The 15,344-nt window shown below is 34.7% G+C and overlaps 1 protein-coding gene across 1 annotated transcript in view; it reads right to left on the reverse strand.

Moving 5' to 3' along the window:
* Positions 1-15,344, reverse strand: part of LOC144967183 (nitric oxide synthase-like) — a 227,093-nt gene that overhangs the window by 177,883 nt on the left and 33,866 nt on the right. The window contains exon 2 of the mRNA XM_078904115.1: positions 6,962-7,149. The gene's annotated coding sequence lies outside the window, so the exon portion shown is untranslated. The remainder of the gene's footprint in view (positions 1-6,961; positions 7,150-15,344) is intronic.

Genomic DNA, 15,344 nt, shown 5'->3' on the forward strand with positions numbered 1-15,344 from the left:
ATATGTTCAACATCTTTATTCTCGCTCAAGAGACACACCTTATATAATGTTTTAAAGATAAGAAGAAGCAATAAACTTAACTTAATAGAGAAAAATTATTAGTCAACGGATAAAAAGAAGGCGGAGTTAAATATAAAGGACACAAAACACAAATTTTTTTTTAGAATTTCCTTTTAACTCACAAGAAACAACAAATATATGGTCACAGATTACAAAATGTATCAAATAACCAACAAAATAGTTCGAAACAATATACTAGAATGTTTTTTAAAGCCATAAAAGTAATAAACGGAATATAAGATGACATATAAATCAGATAAGTTATGTCTAAATCTTATATCTTCAAGATTGGAAAACATCGAACTTCAACTTTGATTCCTTCAGTTTCATCATATTAAACAGCAAGGCACAGCCTTACCTTTTTATGTTTTGTAATTAGATAGAAAAGATTTCAGAAAACCTCAGACTTCTCTAATTTGAAATGTCTTCAAAAGAGTTATACCCACATTCATATTGAAATAAAAATAAAACAAAAACATACAAAAAAGAACTTTGAAAATTATATTAAATCGCTACATTGAATATAAACATTCAATTAGAAGACAGATTTTTTAAAAGTGTGTCCAAATAAGGCCAATTATGATAGGAGTCTAAATCTTTTCACATTGTTATAATAAACTGGAACACAATGAGATGGGAATCAATACCGTCATCATTATACCAGGTATACTTCCTATTGGACGTCCTTTGCTTTCCATCTGTAGACAATATTGGTTTGGGTTTATATATATATATATATATATATATATATATATATATATATATATATAATATATGAATATATATATACATATATATATATATATATATATATATATATATATATATATATATATATATAATATTCAATATCTATCTTAAACCATGTCTTATACATCACATATAAAATAAACGTCTCAATGATAAGCAGATTTCATTATTTTAACAAATGAAAAATTGAGAAGGAAAAAAAAGCTTAGATCGCTCATTCAATCAATGTAATTTTGTATTTCTTGAACAGATTTGGAATAATGAGAGTCCATCATTTGTATCGATAGATTGGACAAATTGGTCTCTAAATTACTATTAAATATTCTAACCCCAATTTGAGTCTTTCATACATTCATTTCCTTGCTTTTTATCTAAATACTTATGATAGTCACATGGCAACGCTCCGTTTATCTAGAAACGGATAGGGGGATTGAGTACACCAAGAATAATTAACAAGTAATGAGTCATGGTAAGAAATTCATGCTTTTTTTATCAACGTATAAGTTGCGAAATCATTACAATGTTAAGATATTACTGCTTTATAAAAATGATACGACAGGAGATTATGGGTGATGACTTATTGGTTACCATTAAGCAAATTCTTTTTCTAATTGGTCTTGACTTGTTCTGTATATGAATGCAAATGCATATGCAAATATGGATGCGAATAGCTTGTTTACAGCAAAATATATAACCTATAAATGTAATGTTGAAAAATCGCTGACTAAAGGGAACAACAAGATATGAAGTGAGTAGAAAAGTGCCAGAAGACAATAGAGAATAAAAAATTTTTTCGCGGCGGTGGTGGGGTTTGAACCTGCGACCTTATTGGTACGACAACTCCGCCTGGCAGGTGAGAGCGTGGCTCTACCGTGTGAGCTATCCACGAACACTAAAATATTCGTTTCAAACCCAAAGTCATTTCTAGATCCCTCTCTCACCCACTTCTTGAGATCGCCGATTCGTTCACCACCATCGCGAAGTAATTTTGACCAGCAGTTAAGCTTAATAGCCAATATTCTCATCACAAACATATAACATAGAAACGATTGAGACATTGAGTATGCTCCGGTGTATGGGGTGAATTTTTAATTCAGAAAAGTGAGTGGAGCAGGCACTTATGTCGGTAACAACAAGATATGAAGTGAGTAGAAAAGTGCCAGAAGACAATAGAGAATAAAAAATTTTTTTCGCGGCGGTGGTGGGGTTTGAACCTGCGACCTTATTGGTACGACAACTCCGCCTGGCAGGTGAGAGCGTGGCTCTACCGTGTGAGCTATCCACGAACACTAAAATATTCGTTTCAAACCCAAAGTCATTTCTAGATCCCTCTCTCACCCACTTCTTGAGATCGCCGATTCGTTCACCACCATCGCGAAGTAATTTTGACCAGCAGTTAAGCTTAATAGCCAATATTCTCATCACAAACATATAACATAGAAACGATTGAGACATTGAGTATGCTCCGGTGTATGGGGTGAATTTTTAATTCAGAAAAGTGAGTGGAGCAGGCACTTATGTCGGTAACAACAAGATATGAAGTGAGTAGAAAAGTGCCAGAAGACAATAGAGAATAAAAAATTTTTTCGCGGCGGTGGTGGGGTTTGAACCTGCGACCTTATTGGTACGACAACTCCGCCTGGCAGGTGAGAGCGTGGCTCTACCGTGTGAGCTATCCACGAACACTAAAATATTCGTTTCAAACCCAAAGTCATTTCTAGATCCCTCTCTCACCCACTTCTTGAGATCGCCGATTCGTTCACCACCATCGCGAAGTAATTTTGACCAGCAGTTAAGCTTAATAGCCAATATTCTCATCACAAACATATAACATAGAAACGATTGAGACATTGAGTATGCTCCGGTGTATGGGGTGAATTTTTAATTCAGAAAAGTGAGTGGAGCAGGCACTTATGTCGGTAACAACAAGATATGAAGTGAGTAGAAAAGTGCCAGAAGACAATAGAGAATAAAAAAATTTTTCGCGGCGGTGGTGGGGTTTGAACCTGCGACCTTATTGGTACGACAACTCCGCCTGGCAGGTGAGAGCGTGGCTCTACCGTGTGAGCTATCCACGAACACTAAAATATTCGTTTCAAACCCAAAGTCATTTCTAGATCCCTCTCTCACCCACTTCTTGAGATCGCCGATTCGTTCACCACCATCGCGAAGTAATTTTGACCAGCAGTTAAGCTTAATAGCCAATATTCTCATCACAAACATATAACATAGAAACGATTGAGACATTGAGTATGCTCCGGTGTATGGGGTGAATTTTTAATTCAGAAAAGTGAGTGGAGCAGGCACTTATGTCGGTAACAACAAGATATGAAGTGAGTAGAAAAGTGCCAGAAGACAATAGAGAATAAAAAATTTTTTCGCGGCGGTGGTGGGGTTTGAACCTGCGACCTTATTGGTACGACAACTCCGCCTGGCAGGTGAGAGCGTGGCTCTACCGTGTGAGCTATCCACGAACACTAAAATATTCGTTTCAAACCCAAAGTCATTTCTAGATCCCTCTCTCACCCACTTCTTGAGATCGCCGATTCGTTCACCACCATCGCGAAGTAATTTTGACCAGCAGTTAAGCTTAATAGCCAATATTCTCATCACAAACATATAACATAGAAACGATTGAGACATTGAGTATGCTCCGGTGTATGGGGTGAATTTTTAATTCAGAAAAGTGAGTGGAGCAGGCACTTATGTCGGTAACAACAAGATATGAAGTGAGTAGAAAAGTGCCAGAAGACAATAGAGAATAAAAAAATTTTTCGCGGCGGTGGTGGGGTTTGAACCTGCGACCTTATTGGTACGACAACTCCGCCTGGAAAAAAAATTTTTTATTCTCTATTGTCTTCTAGCACTTTTCTACTCACTTCATATCTTGTTGTTACCGACATAAGTGCCTGCTCCACTCACTTTTCTGAATTAAAAATTCACCCCATACACCGGAGCATACTCAATGTCTCAATCGTTTCTATGTTATATGTTTGTGATGAGAATATTGGCTATTAAGCTTAACTGCTGGTCAAAATTACTTCGCGATGGTGGTGAACGAATCGGCGATCTCGAGAAGTGGGTGAGAGAGGGATCTAGAAATGACTTTGGGTTTGAAACGAATATTTTATGTGTTCGTGGATAGCTCACACGGTAGAGCCACGCTCTCACCTGCCAGGCGGAGTTGTCGTACCAATAAGGTCGCAGGTTCAAACCCCACCACCGCCGCGAAAAATTTTTTTATTCTCTATTGTCTTCTGGCACTTTTCTACTCACTTCATATCTTGTTGTTACCGACATAAGTGCCTGCTCCACTCACTTTTCTGACTAAAGGGATTGTACATTGGTTGTAATAATGAAGATGCAATGAGATAAACGAGTTTGGGGTGGGGGGGGGAGGTTTCATCATTTTGTTTTAGATATCAAACTGTGGTATTTACACAAGCTCACTAATTATAAATCTCGTATAAGGAAATATGTTTGACAGTGTGGTACGAATAACAACGCATAATATCAATACGTAAGTGACGCACCCAACCAGTTAGCTCCTCGGGGCAATTTTGCCATCAGCCTTACCGACGTAACGCCACTGTTTTGTTTTTTTTGTTGTTTTTTTTTTTTGTCTTTTTAAATATAAAATGTAAATAATTATCCATACACTGTTGGCTGTAATAAGTTCCGTGGTTACACACAGACTTCGCTTAATTGAATATCTCGACGATATCCAAATATGCCAATATACAATGTGGAATCAAAACTGGAGTATAAAGATCAAAGACCCCCTGGGTGAGTAGCTCGGTACACTCCCGTAATGAGTTGAAACGCATTGAATGCGGGTGATCTTTCGTTCTTGTCTATAGATAATATTCATTCATAAATCACATTACGTCTAATTTTGAGCAAAATAACAGAAGAATGCATAATTGGCGGCATCTAATGGTGGTTTTCGAAAGAGTAAATGGAGAATTGATATGTAGTTAAACAAAAAAAAATTATGTGACACAGTGAGATATTACGTCAATTTAATGTTTTTTTCCAACGCGAGTCAATTGTCATACTCAATTTCTAATCGGACTATAGAAATAGACCTAAACATTTCATACAGTAAACGTCATCTACTAGCCGTTCCATGGAATATTGGCGAAGATTTGGTCTTATCTAATTCTTACCGGAGTGGATCAGTGTGCGCTTATTAAGTCCAAAATATTATGGAGTGTGGCCCATTTGCCCCAAATTGGTTTTATGTAGGATGATTGAAATGTTGAGAGATTAACCTAGAATATTAGCCAAGAATATCAGACTCGGGCTATATTTGTTTTACTAAAGAGAAATTATATATCGTGTTCTTAACGAGAGAAAAAGTCAAAGTTCATATAAATTTCTGATCATTTTAATTTGCCAAACATTTTACGGCATCTAGTACTCCTCGACATAATACTGTTTTGGGGCGGGGTATTTTTATTTTTTTTTTACATTCTGGTTGTGACCCGTAGTCAGGTGTTCAAACGCTTTTCAAGCGCATTGATGCTTTATCCCAGTAATAATTGTAAAGAGATAAATTAGATGATGATGATGCTGTTGTTCTTGATGCCGTCTTTGTTTGATTTGTTTTTGTTTTGTTTTTTGTTTTTTGTTTTTGTTTTGTTTTTTGTTTTTTTGTTTTTGTTTTGTTTTGTTTTTTTGTTTGTTTGTTTTTTTGTTTTTTTTGGGTTTTTTTTTTTTTTTTTTTTCGATGACTACGATGTCACTAATGTGCATCTGTGTATGTCTATGTCTATATGGTATTGTTATAAATGTGTAACCAAATGACAAATTGCCACTTTTTTAGGACAATAAAGATTTATTATTATAAATGTGCGGATTTCAATGCTATTCGCATTGATAATAACAACAATAAAAGCTGTAGCTATTTGTTTGTTGTTTTTGTATCCGACTTTACCATTTGGTTTGTTGATTGACTAAAGCTGCACGGTACAAAAAAAGAGGAGAAACTTAATGAGAACAAAAATGACGTTGACCGAGACAACTTTATAATGTTAGATAAAGAACTAAACAAGTGTGTGTGTGTGTGTGTGTGTGTGTGTGTGTGTGTGTGTGTGTGTGTGTGTGTGAAAGGTGCGAGACAAAGCAAGAGAGAAAATTACAAGAAAAAAAAACAATATAATAATTGTATCATTAAGGACAGAGAATGGTGTATTGAGTTGGAATCAGTGAAGAAGTACGGAAATGTCAGAAGAACACAAAGCAGATCACAAATTAAGTTACAAATAAATAAATAAATAAATAAATAAATAAATAAATAAATAAATAAATAAATAATTAAGTTTTAATGTCTAAAAGAAAAATATAAATGAGGAGTCTTAACTCTTATTGCCTTACGGTATTGTTGCTATGTGCTTAGGTAAAATACTCACAACATCCACCAGCCGAATTACACACGATAACACACAAAACTGTGTTTAATCTTTAGCGTTTATAGATAGTCAGATTTATATAATTTAGTGTGGACAAATCACTAACAGATTGTCTAAAAGCTGAGTGACGTCAACTTCGTTCCGTCAATTTATGAGAACTTTGCAAGTGCACGTACGAGAGTTGTCCCGGAAATAATGGTACAATAGTACACAGAGTACAACCCATGTAAATGGTACAAAATTCACACAGATGTGAGATATACATCTTACCAATTTTCTCATAAAATCACTGTTCAGATCGATTTATTATTTCTATCTCAAAATTAGGTAATAAATACTCTATCAATTTTTTTTTGTATGCAAAAACTTACTTACACCTTTTTTCGGACAGACATTTTCAGTGTCCAAGTAGGGAGAGGTTAGGGGAGAGCGGGCCAAGGAAGATTTCAAACCATTTAAAAAAAGAAGAAATGACCCTCCACTCAACAAGAACAAAAGCTCAAACCTGCTACTACCTAGCGAGGTCCTATCGATATTTGAAGGACGAGTTTTCTGGGCAAATTTTATAATACGCATCTTTCCGGAGTTCGGCGGTTAAATTATGCAAATCACTGTTTTAACATCTGGCCCAATGACCTAGTTATCTTATAATGTTTTAGTAGGTGGAAGTAATTCGTAGCTATCACTTTAATTTATCAAATCTGATAGCGGTTTTAACATAATTTTAATTTTCTTACCTTACATACAGCTGTTGTTCCTTCTTGAAATCAAGATGTAGAGTCTATGTTGATTTCAGCGATACAGTTTTGCAAGTAGCAGCTGGGTTTGTTTTGTTTTTTTTTTTTTTGGATTATAATTATTATTATTAATATTCCAATGGAGAGAATGTATTACTGTGTCAGCTTTGAGTAGATGAATTCAGAACCTGGTTAAAAAAAAAGAAAATAATAAATAATATAATATAATATGATATAATATAATATGATATAATATAATATGATATAATATAATATAATATAATATAATATAATATAATATAATATAATATAACATAATATAATATAATATAATATAATGAAACATTTATAAAGAGCACACTTCCGCGCTAAAAAACTGTTTCATAGCCACCGTCAAGTTTAGTTACAGGACAGTGGAGGACGATGTGATCGCTGGTCTCTGGAACTGCCTGACATTTCCGGCAGGCATCACTGTTCCCAAGTTTCCATCTGTGCATATTTGATTTAGTTGTGTTAAGAAGCGATTTGAGGAAACCCAGTATTTCCTGGCATTGTGGAATGCAGGCATTCCTTTGGTGGGATCTTTTATGATGTTTCCTCTTTTTGGTGTTTCCCTGTTCCACATTTCTTTCCAGTTCTCTTCCACCCTAAGTCTACCATTTTTGTTAAGTGGAAAGGTCTTCTCGATTTGGGCCTTTTTGTTGAAGGTGCTCCCTTTATGATTATTTTTATTGGGGTGGCATCTGTGGCTTCATCAATCCTTGCATGCATAGCCGAGGGGCACTGATGCAGAAAGATTTATTGTTCATTTTTTTTTTTTTGAAAATTATCTTACGTTAAGCAATAAAGAGTCAGCAGATCTCAAAGCTCGCACTGGTTTATACGGAAAAGTTAGGTCTTGGGTGTAAGGAGGGGGATTTCGTTCATGGATTTATATGCATAACAAAGAATCTTAAAATCAATTCGAAACTTTACTGGCCGCCAGTTGAGGGATTTTAGAATTGGTGTTTTATGTTTGTTTGATTTAGTGATTCTCGCTGGGGTTTTGTTGTTGTAATCTCTTGATAGTGTAATCAGGGCAGACGACAAGAAGGGCGTTGTAATAGTCTATTCTACTTAAAACTAAAGAAGACATTAGCATGCTACGAAGACTCTCCATTTTCACTCTTTCGTTAGTATTTTACGATCACCGGTTTCAGGCAGCCCTACCGTTTTCAACTTTGCCAAGCTCATAACATTGCCATCCGAAAGTCTAACGGACCAACACACAAAACTATGTGTAACCTGAGTCTGAGTGACGTCATCTTCGAACTATCTATAGATTGTTCGAAGATGACGTCACTCATGTCTTTGTTATTGTTTTTTGCCATCCGCGTTTATGAGTAATGCTCACTGAACTGTATTAACCAGACTATAAACGTTCATGGATACACACAGTTTTGTGTGTTGGTCCGTTATACTTCCGGATGGCAATGTTATGAGCTTCTTAGCCAAGCGCATACTATCTATTGAGTGAGTGAAGTTCACTTATTTATTTGTGTCCACGTGTCTGTGTAGTATGTTTGTGGCGGCGGTGTAGTATACACACACACAGACACACACAACCACGCGCACACACACACACACACACACACACTTACAAACAATGTTTCCAAATATTGACATCGGAAGTACGATGTCCTAGATCCGACGCGGAGCAATAGGATTCAATAGTCTGATGTCACGTCCGCCCAACAACGAGAAGCTTGGTCAAAACAAAGAAAATCGGTACTTTTTATTCTTCATGCTGGCTAGAACTATTTTCACATGTCATGTGATCGGAATGTATAGATAGTTCGAAGATGACGTCACTCAGGTCTTTGTTATTGTTTTTTGCCATCCGCGTTTATGAGTAATGCTCACTGAACTGTATTAACCCGACTATAAACGTTCATGGATACACACAGTTTTGTGTGTTGGTCCGCTATACTTCCGGATGGCAATGTTATTAGCTTCTTAACCAAGCGCATACTATCTATAAAAGTCAAAACATGATCAGATTTATAATGTTTTTTTCCCTCTGGATACACTTTTATGCTCGCCGGAGAAGTATTACATAAGGGCGTCCGCCATTATTCCGATAGTTTAGAACCAGTTACTAAGTTACTATGCGTCATTACGGGGAACTGACGTCACGACTGTTGAATCCTATTATATGTGCGTCTAAACGCAACTTCTCGCGTCGACATAATGTGTCGATTCACGGTGACCCACATCGTAGCCATCGTTAAGTTATAGATAGAATGCGCTTGGCCAAGGAGTTCACAACATTGCCATCCGGAAGTATAACGGACCAACACACAAACTCTGTGTAACCTTGAACTTTTATAGTCTGGTTAATACAGTTTAGTGAGAACAACTCGCAAACGCGGAACCATAACAAAGGCCTGAGTGACGTCATCTGCATACTATCTATAGCCTGACACTGAAACCCAAAAAGACTGGCATTTTGACGTCATTATTTGGTTTTTGCGCCGCCTAGTGAGTTGTCGTTAATAGTGCTCATGAAAATAAGTGGTCCGATTGAATACAACTCACGATTTGTTTGCTTTTGTGGCCAAAGACTGGCATTTTGACGTCATTATTTGGTCAGTGTCAGGCTATAGATAGAACGAAGATGACGTCACTCATGTCTTTGTTATTGTTTTTTGCCATCCACGTTTATGAGTATTTTTCACTTAACTGGATTATCCAAATAAAATTTCAAGGTTACACATAGTTTTGTGTGTTTATCCGTTATACTTCCGGATGGCAATGTTATGAGCTTCTTAGCCAAGCGCATACTGTCTATGCGCTTGGCTAAGAGACTCATAACATTGCCATCCGGAAGTATAACGGATAAACACACAAAACATTGTGTAATCATGAACTTTTATAGTCGGGGCAATACAGTTTAGTGAGAATCACTCACAAACGCGGATGGCAAAAAACAATAACAAAGACCTGAGTGACGTCATCTTCGTTCTATCTATAAGCTGACGATGGCTATGCCCACATCCACCGCGTCTTATCTAGCTATCTTCGTCGGACCGTGTCCAAAAAGTATGTACGTCTAAATTGGCCATAGGCAAAATACCCACTGTTTTACCCCTCAATAGAATCAATACAGACAACTATGTGTAAATTTAAACGTTAATATTATTATTGAAAAAATCGTGTGATAACTAGTCACACATCTCGAGGTATAAAAACAATAACAATGATCGGAGAGACGTCGATTTCATTCACATTATTGTTTATAAACAACCAACCATGCTTGTCCGAGTAAGTGTGAAGGTGTGTCACAAATTCCATGTTTTAATTGGTCAGAAAGCTACTAGTTAATTGGATTCAACGGCGGCCATCTTGGTTCTAAACAAAGAAAATCATAACTTTTTATTCTTCATGCTGGCTAGAACTTTTCACATCCCTTGTGATCAGAATGTGTAAAAAGTCAAAACATGATCTAATGTATGTGTTTTATTTCCTCTGGATACGCTTTTATGCTTGCCGGGCGTCCGCCATTGTTCCGATAGTTTAGAGCCAGTGTTACTAAGTTACCATGCGTCATTTGGAAGGAAGTGACGTTACGACTGTTGAAGACTATTGGTCAGAAAGCTACTAGTTAATTGTCATGACACTACAAAAGAGTGGTCGCATTCGTTGCTCTGGAAAAAAATAGACGGGGGAAGAGGGATCGTCTATGTGTTACAGTAAAGTAGTACTACAATCACAAAGTATAGATAGTATGCAGATGACGTCACTCAGGCCTTTGTTATTGTTTTTGCCATCCGCGTTTGTGAGTTGTTCTCACTAAACTGTATTAACCAGACTATAAAAGTTCATGGTTACACAGAGTTTGTGTGTTGGTCCGTTATACTTCCGGATGGCAATGTTGTGAACTCCTTGGCCAAGCGCATTCTATCTATATTTTCCACCCGGCCAGAAATTGAATATAATGGCAATAAGGTTTTATCGGTTTGTTGTAATTGTTTGGCAGATGTGCAATGTTGTTAAGTTAACCCTCTCCTTACCAACAATAGGAAAATCGTCACATTCGTTACGATCCAACATTTTTCTTATTCAAATTTCTCTTGTAAATCATAACATTTAAAGAAAATGAACAGTGTGTTGTAGAGCATGTTTTGCTAAAGAAATTATTTATCGCAAGAACTTACTTGAGTAATAAAAAAAATTGTGTTAGTTGGGTGTGAAGTTTTGGGGAAAGTCCTGAAAATGGCTGCTGGTAAGGAGAGAGTTAAGTAGTCCTTCAGAGACATGGGGCTATAGTGTTAAACGGACAGTAGCATTCATGCTACTCTTTGGATAGGACGCTAGTCTACCACAAAGTGCTTTCAGCCAGATATATTTGGCCTTGTGGCTCTGAAGGACTACTTCAGATACATCTGAAAGTTGAGCATATATTCTTGAGTGAGAAGTATGGTTCATTATTACTCGATATTTATAAGATGTAAATAAACGATTTTAGAGGAAGTGATAGAGACACTAGTCTACCGCAAAGTGCTTTCAGACCGATCTATTTGACCCGGTTACCCAATCGTTGCTGGGTGGAGAGGGGGGGGGGATTACTTCATCCGGGATCAATCCACATCCCCTTTCCCTGGCTCTAAAGAAGCTCCATCGGCCCTGTGGCTCTGAAGGACTACTTCAAATACGTCTGAAAGTTGAGCATATATTCTTGAGTGAGAAGTATGGTTCATTTTACTCGATATTTATAAGATGTAAATAAACGATTTTAAAGGAAATGATGAAAAGTTGTTCTATTATAGGACACCAATATGAGCTCCCTGCCATATAATAGCCGTATCATCTCACGAATAAACTGTAAACAAAGAATTATCTGAAATTACAATGATTTGTAGACATAATTAACGTGGTTCGAAATGTCAGGTTTAATTGTTGGAGTCATAATATTTTAACACCAGTTATTGCTTTTATTTCAGTAACGATAAAAAAATTATCCATCATTAAATATAGTATATCCGTGGGATATGGCGAAAGTAAACAAAATTGAAAACAAAAAAAATGTGGTCATGTGATTTCTCCCTCTTTAGATTTTACTGCAAACTTTACAAAAATAGATATCTGAGCCATAGAGATCTGGGGGAAAGGCGTTATATTCAATGCGTATTATTATTATTATTATTATTATTATTATTATTATTATTATTATTATTATTATTATTATTATTATTATTATTATTATTTATTATTATTATTGTTGTTTTATTATTATTATTATTATTATTATTATTATTATTATTATTATTATTATTATTTTTATTATTATCAATATTATAGTAGTAGTAGTAGTATAGTAGTGTAGTAAGTAGTAGTAGTAGTAGTAGTAGTAGTAGTAGTAATAGTATCATTATCATTATTATTATTATTATAATTGCAATAATTAAAATAATTGTCATCATCATTATTATGAAAGCTAACTTTGACAAGACTATTAAAAGAGCTAACAAACTCATCAAAGGATCCATGACTTTTAATGATGTATATAAGGAATGCTTTTTAAGAACAATTGGAATTATTTTAGGATACCGAACTCATCCTCTTTAATCATCACATCACCAAGTCGAACAGAAGTGACCGATTGTTGTCAATCCTAACAAAAAGTGAAAGATACCTCAGATCCTTTTTACATTGCAGTTGCAGATTTTTTTAAATAAGGAAAATGATTTATAAATTTTGGTCTATGTCTGTTTTAACTTTGAATCTTCTTCTTTAAAACAACTCCATACCTGTAATTATAACATCGATTTATAAAATTGCTTACTACATCTTTACAATTACCTCTTTAATCTATATGTGCCATGTAATTTATACTATGTAATTTTTCTTAGTCAATTTACAATATTATTATACTGTATCTAATTCTTAGCATTTTACTAAATCTATTTTCCTAAATGTTGACATCAATAAACACTTTACTAGATATCTATATCTTTACAATTATAAAATCCCTTCGTCCGCCCTTGAAATTTATACGACGAAATAATTCTAACAGCTTACAATATTATTACACTATTCCTATTACCAAGTTTTACTATAGATACCACATAAATTTACTTATATCATGTTTATGTTTGTATTTTTGCCGGCATTATATACGTCTGTACAAAAATGTCTTTTTTGGATGAATAGATTATTATTATTATTATTATTATTATTATTATTATTATTATTATTATTATTATTATTATTATTATTATTATTATTATTATTATTATTATTATTATTATTATTATTATTATTATTATTATTTTATCATTATTATCATTATTATCATTGTTATTAATATTATTATTATTATTATTATTATTATTATTATTATTATTATTATTATCATTATTATTATTATTATTATTATTATTAATATTATTATCATTATTATTATTTTTATTATTATTATTAAAGAACATCTTAACTTTTATTTGACCCTGGGTACAATTTACTATAATCTAAGTCACTGTCGCTTTAAAAAACCCAAAGTGAGGCTAAAAACATATGGTGAAAGATCTTTGAAATTTGCAGGGCCTCAAATTTGGAACAGCCTGCTCGAGGACATTCGAATTTTGACTCAAAAAATCATTATTAAAAAAAAAATTAAAACGTATACCTTTTTTTAACAATTATGACAGGATTTGATCATTAGAAATCAAGAAATGTCACATAATCTTCTTTTTATAGCCCCTATCTATATGTTTATTGGTTTTTAAACAATCATAAACCATAATTCAACTTATTAACTCTCTCCTTTTTTTTTGGTTTTTGTTTTTTTGGGGTTTTTTGTGGGTTTTTTTTGGGTGTTTAAAATTTATTTTTGTATGGTTTTTGTTTTGTTTTTTTTTTGTTTTTCATTTTTGTTTTTGTTTTTTGTTTTTTTGTTTTTTTTTTTGTTGTTTTTTTTTATTGTTTGTTTTTCTTGGGTTTTTTTTTTTGTTTTTTTTCTTGTTTTTTGTTGTTTTTTTTTGGGAGGGGGGGGTTGTGGGGTTTTTTTTAGGGGGGGTGCAATGTTAAACATTGTATTTATTCTCAATCAAAACGAAACGAAAGTTCATCGAAGTTTTCATTTTTCGCGGTTATAAATTCAATCTCAAGCATAATAGTCCATCACGACATAATACCGCGTTGAGACGTATTGTGGTCTTTGTTTCGTATTCAGATGGTAACGGGTTCGAATCCCCATTGCATTGTGTGATATTGAGCAAGTCACGTCGCTTTAGTTAAATACTTTGGCACCCACTGTAGTTGTTTGTTGACGCCTGGTGTATGACAGTCTTCCCTTGGAATAGACCCCAAAGAATGTTTCAAAGTTTATTCAATCTTAGCCTTTCGCCAGTAATTCATACCAATTGATGACAACATACATGAAAGTGAGAATTAAAACAAAGAAAAAAGGAAAGAATGGTAAATGGAATCAATATTTATAAAATGATATTATTAATAACAACACAAAAATACAACAATGGTAATACCAATACTTACAATAATAATAATAATAATAATAATAATAATAATAATAATAATAATAATAATAATAATAATAATAATAATACGAGGGCTCTTTCAGATATAACCGAAAAATGCCCATTGCTCAGCAACCAGTGGAGATTTTTTAATTCTGTAAACGACATGATATTCCTTATTTCCTTACGGATATTCCCAAAAATTATGAAGTGCATCATTTTGCACAATGAATTTCTAGACGATTTTAAAGATGGCGGCCCACCTTGAAACTTGGTCAAAGGAGGAAATCAGAGCTGTCATACGTTTTTTGAACGCCAAAAGTCTGAATCCTACCGAAATTCATAAAGAACTTCAGAGTGTATATGGTGAGCATGTTATAAGCCGTACACAAGTCTATCACTGGTGTAATTTGTTTGAAGCCGGCCATTCCGACTTGACAGACTGGGAAGGGAGAGGGCGTTCGATAACTGCGACGTCAGAAGACAATGTGAAGCGAGTTGATGAGCTTATTCGTCAAGACAGGAGGTTGAAACTTCATGAAATCGCAAGCAGTCTTGAAATTTCGGAAACTTCTGCCCATAGAATTGTATTTGATGAACTTGGCTACAGAAAAGTCAGCGCAAGATGGGTTCCTAAGCAATTGACAGACAATCATAAAGAACAAAGATTGGACATCTGCAGGGAACTTTTGAGACGAAGCAAGAGCTCACGCAGGGTTCACGGGCATACTGCCAACGCCGGCGGAGACTTTCTAGGGTACGATGTGACTTTTCTTTACAGCATAGTCACCGGTGATGAGACTTGGTTGCATCATTGCACCCCAGAAACAAAGCAAGATTCGATGACATGGAAACATCCATCCTCA

Source organism: Berghia stephanieae, chromosome 3 (genome assembly GCF_034508935.2).
Source record: "Berghia stephanieae isolate SIO BIC M18660-M18661 chromosome 3, UCSD_Bste_1.3, whole genome shotgun sequence".
NCBI classification, from domain to species: Eukaryota; Metazoa; Mollusca; class Gastropoda; order Nudibranchia; family Aeolidiidae; genus Berghia; species Berghia stephanieae.